This window comes from Maniola hyperantus, chromosome 21 (assembly GCF_902806685.2).
Source record: "Maniola hyperantus chromosome 21, iAphHyp1.2, whole genome shotgun sequence".
Lineage (NCBI taxonomy): Eukaryota > Metazoa > Arthropoda > Insecta > Lepidoptera > Nymphalidae > Maniola > Maniola hyperantus.
In genome coordinates, this window is record NC_048556.1 from 11,332,584 (window position 1) to 11,343,642 (window position 11,059).

Genomic DNA, 11,059 nt, shown 5'->3' on the forward strand with positions numbered 1-11,059 from the left:
TCTCTGGCGAGCAAAAATGCGGAATGAATTATAATGTTGTCGTCGTCGTCGTTGTCGTCGTCGTCGTCGTCGTCGTCGTCGTCGTCGTCGTCGTCGTCGTCGTCGTCGTCGTCGTCGTCGTCGTCGTCGTCGTCGTCGTCGTCGTCGTCATCGTCGTTGTCATCATCGTCGTCGTCGTCGACGTTTTATATAGTGAAAGATAAAATCCCTGCAAACTAATGAGGCGATATAAGTAAATAGTAAGCTATCTGTCCCGACAGATAGTATTTATAATGGAAATCACTCACGGTAGTTTAAACGCTAAAATAAATAGTAAGCTCCTTAGCATTTATTACGATAATATCGTGGATATCGGTTGTGCATTACCTATCGCATATCGCTCTATCCTCGAGACGCGCTGCAAATGAATACAGATGTTCCGACGATAAGCCGAGCATTGAGATACATCTCTCCGCTAACGAGCGTGCGAGCGAGTACCCACATTACTATTAATACCTTATAACTTACCCTGTACCTGATACGTGCCGGGATCGAACCCCGGACATCCCATCTAGAAGGCTAAAGCCTGAATCACTAGACTTATCACCCTTCTATTTGAAGATAATATAGGTAATTAGGTACTTAAGAAACAAAATCCATGGAATCGAATGCTAGATAGGAATGCTAGGCTCTATACAGGGTGTAACCAGAACGCTAGCAAAAACGAGAGGTGATAGTTGATGATCAGTGATATGATACCACAAAAAAACGCGAAAAAAATTCCTACATTTTGTAAAATTTCACGATAAAACATCTGACTGACGCTATAGGTCAACGAACATTTCGTAAGTAGGCCACTTGGAGTCAGTACCCGTAGTACAAGATTTTACGTCTCACCAAACCAAACCAAATTCGAGAGTCGAAATACTTCCGCGTTACAGTAAACTGGATCTTAAGTGCCTTGTTTTAAAGCTCAAGTTTGTCTACACTTCTACAGCCAGCGCTCCAAGCGGAAACATTGCGAAATTAAAATCAGTGGCATTGAATATTTGACTTCAATTCAAGGCTGTTTAGGTCCATTTTACTGTAACGCGGAAGTATTTCGACTCTCGAATTTGGTTTCGTTTGGTGAGACGTAAAATCTTGTACTACGGGTACTGTACCGCGTCTTAGGTGCGGCATTGACCCGAGTTATGCACGCTATACATTGCGGGTTTGAAAAATACTAAATCACCAAAACTACAAAATGAGGCAAATGGTTATTGGTATTGGATTGTGTTTAGGTAGTATAGCAATTGTTAGAAATCGTGAAATCAATCATCCAATATAAAAATTTGTAATGAGTTAAATACTATGGCCATAATTAATAGAACGCATTAAATATGATATGAAGGAAACATTTGATTGAATGAAGAATATTGCAACCTAAACCTTATGTGATTCATTCAATCAAATGTTGTTGACAATACACATCCCTAAATTGCATATCTATTTAAAGTAACTTACTTATTAAGCTTGCTAATCGTTAAAATTACTAAAATTATTTATCAAAGTAGTATTACATATATTTGGTTGTTAACATAATAATGACTTTAATTAAGATACTTTGAAAACGATTCTTAAGGAATGAATGAAGGTAACTTCACGTCATTTCGATTAATATCATAGTTCATTCATGATAAACGATATAAAAAGCCGTGTGGCCTAATAGGCAAGTAGTTCTGTAATGAAAACCGACAAATAAACTTGTGAAATCGTCTTCGAGTTATTTTTCCTTCGTGGTCTCCTTACACAATAACGCTTAGTTTTTGCTAGCGTTCTGGTTACACCCTGTATATCCCGATAATCCTCGTGGATATCGGTTGTGCATTACCTATCGCATATCGCTCTATCCTCGAGACGCGCTGCAAATGAATACAGATGTTCCGACGATCATTGAGATACATCTCTCCGCTAACGAGCGTGCGAGCGAGTACCTACATTACTATAACTAACCCTGTAACTGAAAAGTTAAAGATACGTGCCCGGGATCAAACCCTGGACATCCCATCTAGAAGGCCAAAGCCTGAATCACTAGACTTATCACCCTTCTATTTGAAGATAGTACAGGTACCTAAGAGACAAAAATCCATGGAATTTACTGCTAGGTATAAGCTCTCGATATCAGCATATCCCGATAATCCTCGTGGATATCGGTTGTGCATTGCCTATCGCATATCGCTCTATCGTCGAGACGCGCTGCAAATGAATACGGATGTTCGTCGTTATCAGCCGAGCATTGAGAATTGAGATTAGAGCAAGCGAGAGCAGCGCTAATACCCTCACCCGCCATTAAATACTGTTTACTTTGATAGTTTACTGACATCGGAATTATTTGATTTTTTTAATAGATAGTTTTACAATAAAACTTTAAGCTAGCCTTATCTAGCTTGCGATTCAATTAACTTTTGAATCGTATTTTTTTGGCAGATCACATTCTTTCATCGAGAAATTATCTAATTACTATGTATCATGCCCCCGTGGAGAGTGCCAAGAATACTGCCTGCATTTCCGCGCTGGACAGACACGCTGGTCCGTTGCGTTGTCCCTTCTGTCACCAGATGAGGCTTATTAATCGTGGTGAAATTTCTCGTAAATTTTTTTAGCAGACGTGCTGCCCAGACTTGGCCCCAGGGTCTCCACGGTAATCGCAACAAAACTATAACTCTCGATAAAAGAGGCATACTTGCGCCGCTTGCCGTTTTCAGCTATTTCCGCCGCGGCTATTTGAATGCATCTAGAACATAAAAAGAAAAAGGAGATAATCTTATTACCGACTGTATTAATTATCTTACAAATCCCAATCGACAATCAAAAAGTTTACATTATAGTCCATACAAAATGAGTTCCAACGCGCCATTTCAACTATATGGCATTTTTCGTTGGCAGGACACATTTTTGACACTTTGTTAGTTTAGCTATGTTTTTTTGTAAATGTTTATTTTTAACGTGATATATATAATAAATATATTCTATTCAAAGAACTTCCATGTCTTTTCCATAGACTAATTCTATTCTATTCTATGTGTCAACTGTCGTCTGTCATGTTAAAAGTACGGTTCACCCACAGATACTCGTATATACAGATATGAAACTAGCCGCTAGCTATGCAACACCCACAGATATATCTAAACAGATATGCAGCTAGCTAGGGACTAAGGGGGCCACCTCTTAGTCCCTCTTGCTCAAGCAGTCTTTTACCACTTGATAATATAGTTATCTTACTTTGAAAATTGAAGATACTAATTATTAGATTATGACCACAATTTAATTTTTTTTGAGTTATGTAACCACAGGTTTGCAGTTTTCAGATTTTTCGCCTTATGTCTGCTATAAGACCTACCTACCTGCCAAATTTCCTGATTCTGTCAACGGGAAGAACCCTCTTCTACTACGAGGGTACTTCTGTCTAGACAGACAACAAAGGGATCCGATAAGGGTTTTTGGCTCGACGCAGGACTCGAGCCCAAGGTCTCATGATCCACAGCTGATTAAGCTTTCCACTAAGCCAAGTGGTTAAATATATCAACTGGAAAGCAGATGGGTCGATTCAAGCAGACAGTCGGGCGATTTATAGCTTGCACGTAATAATTGATGAGCAACCAGACACCCTTTGAATAAAATAAATCTTTCCGCGATAACACTCAATAACGAGTACAGTACGAGGCAGAATATAATGTGCATCGACCTAGAAGGAGATAGCGGATTTGTAGAGCATTGTCTCTGTTATAGAGACCGACAAAACTTCATATAAGTATGAGTGACAGAGACAACGCTCTACAAAGCTGAAATGTCATTCTAAAGGCCGATGTACATTACTTTCCGCCGCGTCCTACACACATTGTAATATATCTAAGTCCCGCAAATTACTAATGCGCGTGGCCGCCATTTTAGTGACGTCAGCACTAGACTGAAGTTTCGAGCTGATGGTATATTTTTATTTCAGCTAACGTCAAAATGACGTCAATTCGATGTTAATGAGACATGGTTCCAGCGCAATAGCAATTTGCGGGACTTATAAGTACAAATCTTACCCTTGAAAATACAATACCCCTTGGTGTCATAATAGGTCAGAATTCAATAAACACACACATAATTCATGATAACGATCCCCTAGAGGAAACCCATAGTCATACTAAAAGTACACTGAGCAACATAACATAACCTTTCATATGAATATAGACCCAATTACATCTGACTTAAATATCAAAATCGTTTGATAGATTTGCTTAATGACTTATAGGCTGGGTACTACAGTGTATGGACTATGGACGACCCACAAAAGTGAACACTAGAGAATAAATTAATTAGCAAGTCGCTAAAAGCCTTCGGAGTTCGATTTAAGTAGTTTTGAAAATTTTGTCATAATAAATGGGCTCATTGTTGGCTACTTAACAATTATATTATTTTAATTAAATATACGCATCACGAGGGTTCCGTACTACAGTCGTATTTTTTCGACATTTTGTGCGATAATTAAAAAACTATGATGCATAAAAAAAAAAAAAATCTTTTTTAGAATGTACAGGTGAAAACCTTTCATATGATACCCCACTTGATATAGTCACTCACTTCGAAAGTTGAAAATACTAATTATTAGTTCATGACCACATTTTTTTTTGTGTGATCTAACCCTAAATTCACGGTTTTCAGATTTTTTCTCCCTAATGTCTGCTATAAGACCTACCTACCTGCCAAATTTCATGATTCTCGGTCAACGGGATGTACCCTGTAGGTTTCTTGACAGACCGACACACAGACAGACAGACAACAAAGTGATCCTATAAGGGTTCCGCTTTTCCTTTTGAGGTACGGAACCCTAATTATCATGATGATGGAGACGAATCAAAAGTAACTAAAACCGACTTTGATACTAGAACCTCGATACTAATTGGGTTAGTCGTGCAAAGCTGGGAAGGGTGACTAGTTATCACTTATCAGTAAAATGAACTGTTTAACTTTAAATCTTTTATCTTAATTTACTTGCTTATGTTTCTCTGACAGAAAAATAATAAGTAACTATTCGCTATTATGTTTTGCTGCACGATAACACGAACTTTTCTTGGCTAGTTTTCAGCTCAATGGCTTTGAAAGAAAATAAAAAACTAGTCTGACTACTTGCCATTCCGTTAGAGTTGACAATTTGTTTCTTTATTTATTTAGGACTATACATTTTTGTATATTTTAGCGCTATTTTAATGCGCCAAAACAAATACAATGATCATCATCATGATCAACCCATCGCCGGCTCACTACAGAGCACGGGTCTCCTCTCACAGTAAGAAGGGTTTAACCATAGTCTACCACGCTGAACATGTGCCGATTGGTAGACTTCACACACCTTTGGGAACATTATGGAGAACACTCAGGCATGCAGGTTTCCTCACGATGTTTTCCTTCACCGTTAAAGCAAGTGATATTTTAATTAATTAAAAACGCACACAACTCCGAAAAGTTAGAGGTTAGTTATGATTCTTGTTAATCAGATCAGAACCAATTTAGAAATAAGAAATTTTCGAATTGCTCCAGCAGGAAAACGAACCTGGGATCTGTCATTTATACGACACTCAGAGCCTCAGGCGCCGTCCTAATGTCATCGGTCGCGCGATGATGCGATACGATTTCATCGTGCGATGAAATACGATATGAACGCATCGCATGATCGCGCGATTTTCAATAGGACATTCAGAAAGAACATAGATTGTTTGAACGCACGGGACGCGCGATCATTTTCGTCGGACGCACGCATCCTCGCACGAGCCTTGACAATAGGACAGCGCCTCAGAGTTGAAGAGGTTGAAGTACTCAAAACTGCATTATTATAATGCAAACATTTCGTTGTCACGTTGTATTTTAATGCAAATCTTGTTTGAAACAACACTCACAACTTTCCCCTCAACTTTTAACAACTAAGTGAATCTTTGAAACTTTAATTTTAAAGTAAAATTTGTAACACAGCTAGGTATTTTGTGGTCTCGCTTAATTAAGGTCTAACGAAACATGTATTCTAAATATATAAAAGGAAAAGGTGACTTACTGACTGACTGACTGACTGACTGACTGATCTATCAACGTACAGCTCAAACTACTGAACGGATCGGGCTGAAATTTGGCATGCAGATAGCTATTATCACGTAGGCATCCGCTAAGAAAGGATTTTTGAAAATTCAACCCCTAAGGGGGTGAAATAGGTGTTTGAAATTTCTGTAGTCCACGCGGACGAAGTCGCGGGCATAAGCTAGTTTTTTTAATAAGATGCTATAATTTTCTCATTAGGGCTTTTAGGGTTCTGCATATTAAAATAGCCCGGCCCTTGGCATTCACGTTACGATCCAAAAAAAAATACTCTAAAGTTGGAATATATAACAATAAAACTTAAAGCTAGCCTTATCTAATTAGGTACTATATAAATCATGCTCGCGTGGAATGGTGCCAAGAATACTGGCCGCATTTCCGCGCTGAACAGCCAGGCTGATCCGTTGCGCAAAAAATGAGTCAGCCCTTCTATCACCAGATGAACCTATTAATCGCGGTGAAATGTCTCGTAAAAATTTTTTAGCACTAAGACTCCATGCCCCAGGGTCTCCACGGCAAACGGCACAAAAATGTAACTCTCTATAAGAGAGGCATACTTGCGCCGCTTGCCGTTTTCAGCTGTTTCTGCTGCGGCTCACAGTCTTGATGCTGTCTCCCTGATGTGACACGGGGCCAATGTGACAACGCACGTTGCGTCCCACATTAGCGCCCGTCCCCGTTCCCAGGGAACCAGCGTCAATCCATCAGTTCTCTTGCCATCACCCCGACTAAGCTTCCAGAAGACATATTGGAGATGTCTCTCAACAAGTTCAAAGTTTTCATAAAACGTAAACTAATTGAAAAATCCTATTACAATGTAAAGGATTATTAATTAAATGATAAGCAAGCTTGGGAATGAGTTGCTTAACGACTTTGTGATAGTTCTAATAAGTTTCAATAATTTTGTAAAGTGGTGATAATAAAAAGAATACCCGGCTGAGTTTGTTGTGGGCTCTTCTCAGACCTGAGGTGCGATTGTGTAAAAAATTACCATGGAAATGGTATTCATTTCATGGCGTAAACAGACGATTTCAGTTGTCAAACGACAATTTCGAATTGTGTAAGGTGTTCATGATTGTTTAGTCATTACATGGTTATGAGATTGGTTTTTAGACCATTGAGTGAATGATTTGATAAGATTTGACAGCTAATTTCGATTGTGTAACTTTTTTGAGGCCATTGCTTATGTCAAATAATAACTGTGACTCGAGACCTATGACAATGGTCTTAATATAGGTTTTAAATATAATTATCTAACTTTTTTAAGCCAATTCCTACTTCACCGCGGTAAATTTTGTACCTTTTTACTCGACTACGGCAAAGCCGAAGGCTCAACAGTGCACAAATTAACACAGCTCTTTATCAAAAAGTGTTTTAAAACAAAAATTTACGTTATTATTGCAATAAAAGGTACTTAATAATTCATTACATACCTAAGTACCTAGCTAAACTACAACTAGTGATAATAATTTAGTGATGCTAGATGCTAGAAAACCACTAGGTATCGACGCCTCTCAATCCGGCTGGTCACCCTGAGAGGTTAGACCAATAACCTTCAGTGTAAATACAGTTCATAGGTGTTTTGATTGACTAGGTAGGTACCGTATGTTAAATGGACACAGAAAACACCTGAAGGAGGCCTCACACCCTAGGGCCTAGGGTGTACTGCACAGCTAAACGGTATCTACCTAGGTATCTACTGGAAACAAATTAGCATTTAAGTAATTTGTTCACTGATTACCTTAGAAAAGAACTCGACTGATTACAGACAGATTGTTTTAAGTTTAAATTGGCTTAGGTATAATTATGTTGTAGGTACTTATGTATGTACCTACCTACTCAAATCTAATAGGTACCTGAGTTTTGTAGGTAATTAAATTTTTGTTTGTTTATTTAATGTAGTATTTTATGTTATGTAAAATAGCTTACTTTATTATACACATTAAATGGTTTAATGGTATAAAATTTAACTCCTTACGCGCCATTTTAACTTTATGTGTCAAATTTCATGTCAAAGGTACCACACTTTGAGGTGAAAGTTGACTCATAGAGTTAAAATGGTGCGTGAGGAGGCATTTTGTATAGACTATACCTAACTACCTACTTAAAACATCATCATGATCAACTCATAGCCGGCTCACCACGGAGCACAGGTTTCCTCTCAGTATGAGAAGAGTCTGGCCATAGTCCACTACGCTGGCCAACTGCGGATTGGCAGACACAACCTTACATACCTACATTTTTATTATTAAAAGAACCTACTTCCTTGGATACAATATCAATAATATAAGTTAGTAATTAGTTATTTGCATTCTACACTACACTAGACAAGTACCTACATAAGAATGAATATTATTTACAACTTTTAATTTGATCATTTATTCAACAATTTAATTTACCTTGGTTTCCATATTCCAGTCAAAAAGAATGAAAATAGCTACTTACATCTTTTATTATTTAATAGAATGTTATAAGGACCTACCCAACTATCTACTATCATTTAAGAAAAAACATTGTCAAAGACTAAAATTCTAGAATGTTATACTTAAAGGAAAGTAGCTACCTAATAGGTACTTATATTTTTTATATAGAAATACTGAAGATAAAATAAACGAGAAAAAGAAGTATGCATTATTACTACATATAATAGCAAAAATATACTTACTAATAAGTAAAAGTAGGTAGGTACATTTATGTTAAAATTTTTAGGAAATAGTAATGTAACAGGTTTCAAGGGCAATGTTATTAAGTACCTACCAATAATAATGATAAAGCATTTTTTATTTATGTTATTAATGAATGTACTGTACTAGTTATACCTATCTACTACCTAGGTAGGTAGGAACGATACCTAGGTACTTATTAAAACTCTATTAAGTATTTTTAAGTTCAGTAAATAAAGGGCTTTAATATTATTATTATTACGGCAAAGCAAAAAGGTAAGGATATGATTTTAGCAGTCTTTGTACCTAGATGTTTGTATTTAAGTACTTATGTTCCTAAACTACTGAGCCGATTTTGATAAATGTGGTCTCAATCGATTCGTTAGTACAATATTAAGTAGGTACCTATGCAATTAATTCTGTTTATTTGGCCATGCCAGTTTAATCAGTTAGGTAGGAACCTAGTTACAGTTTTATTTAATTAATTGCTATGTTTTAGTAAGTAAGTTTTCTGTTTCATCATAGGTTTAAACCGTGTAAATATTTGGTGAGTGTTTTTTGCAATTAAATCTATTCATTTCATACATTGGAGAGAGTTTTACTTAGTTGATTAGACCCCAGGGTAGCTATATTTAGGTACCTAGCTGTTTAACTTTTTACTTTATCTTGTTAAGTACCTACCTAATTGTAATTGTGAAAATAGCTCACCCATACATGCTGAGAATGGGAATGAGGAGTTCCCAGCTGCCGAAAGCCCCTGCCACATCCCAGAAGGGGAATTTGTGGACAATTACAGGCTATCTTTGCCACTGTTCCAGCAACTTGTCGACGAACTCACACCCATACTTGCAGCCAAGGCAGAGATCTACACGTATCTCTACAGAGTTCAAAGTATTGGTCTTATTATAAATACTATCTGTCCCGGCTGTACTAACTAAACGCTAAAAATATATTGGTCTTATATTATAGTAGGTAGGTACGTATTGATGAAAATAAGAAAAATTAGGATAGAATAGTCATGTCTGCCAAGAAAACCTAAGTATAGGGTACTTCCCGTTGACCTAAAATCATGAAATTTGCCAGGTAGGTAGGTCTTATACTACAAGTAAAGGAAAAAATCCAGAAACCATGAAATTTGTGGTTATGATTCTAGGTCAACGGGAAGTACCCTGTAGGTTTTGATTCCCTTTTCTTGATAGACACAACAGACATACAATGAAGTGATCCTGTAAGGGTTCCTTTTTAAGGTTCTGTACCTCAAAAGGAAAAACAGAATCCTTATAGGATTACTTTGTTGTCTGTCTGTCAAGAAACTTACAGGGTACTTCCCGTTGACCTAGAATCATAAAATTTGGCAGGTAGATAGGTCTTATAGCAAACATAAGGGGAACAATCTGAAAACCGTGAATTTGTGGTTACATCACACAAAAAAAATTGTGGTCATGAACAAATAGGTAATTAGTGTTAACAATTTTCAAAGTAAGATAACTATATCAAGTGGGGTATCATATGAAAGGGCTTCACTGGTGCATTCTAAAACAGATTTTTATGCATCAGTTTTTCATTTATCGTGCAAAATGTCGAAAAAATACTAGTACAAAACCCTCGGTGCGCGAGCCTGACTCGAACTTGGCCGGTTTTTTTCTTTTGGAACCCTAAATAGTAGGTCTCTGAAAATTTTTTTGCTATGGTAATGAGTAGGTAAGTAGGATATCAAATGAAAGAGGAGAAAATTCTGTTCATAAAATAAAAAGTATGTAAATTACGATATTAAACATCTTTATTGTCTACAACTATTACAAATAATAAAAATATAGGATAAGCGACAGATGATTAGGAACCTACTAGCTACTCAGCCCCACCCGTTTGGTATTATTAGGTATTTCTTTGGGTTTTAGTTGGGTTTATCTGTTTACTTATGATAAACATAGGAAAATTTACCTACTTATAATATGCTAAAATGTTGAATGTGAATCACAGTCAATTTTAACACGGCACACAACTCATCATCATCAACTCATCACTGGTTTATCACATTGGAGGCAGACATCTTAACCACTACACTATCACCGCTCTTGATCAAAGATTACTAATTATGAACACATAGTAAATAATAAATTATTTGCCTACTTATATGCTATAAATAACTCAAAAAGTCTTAATGTGAGAAAACTTAACATTTGATTTTTGATTTATTTTTATAAAGAATGTTAGCAAGTTTATTATGGTGACTAATAATCCCCTTTTCTTTCCAACTAAGCGTAAAGCTTGTGCTAGGAGTAGGTACGACAATAGTGCAATGG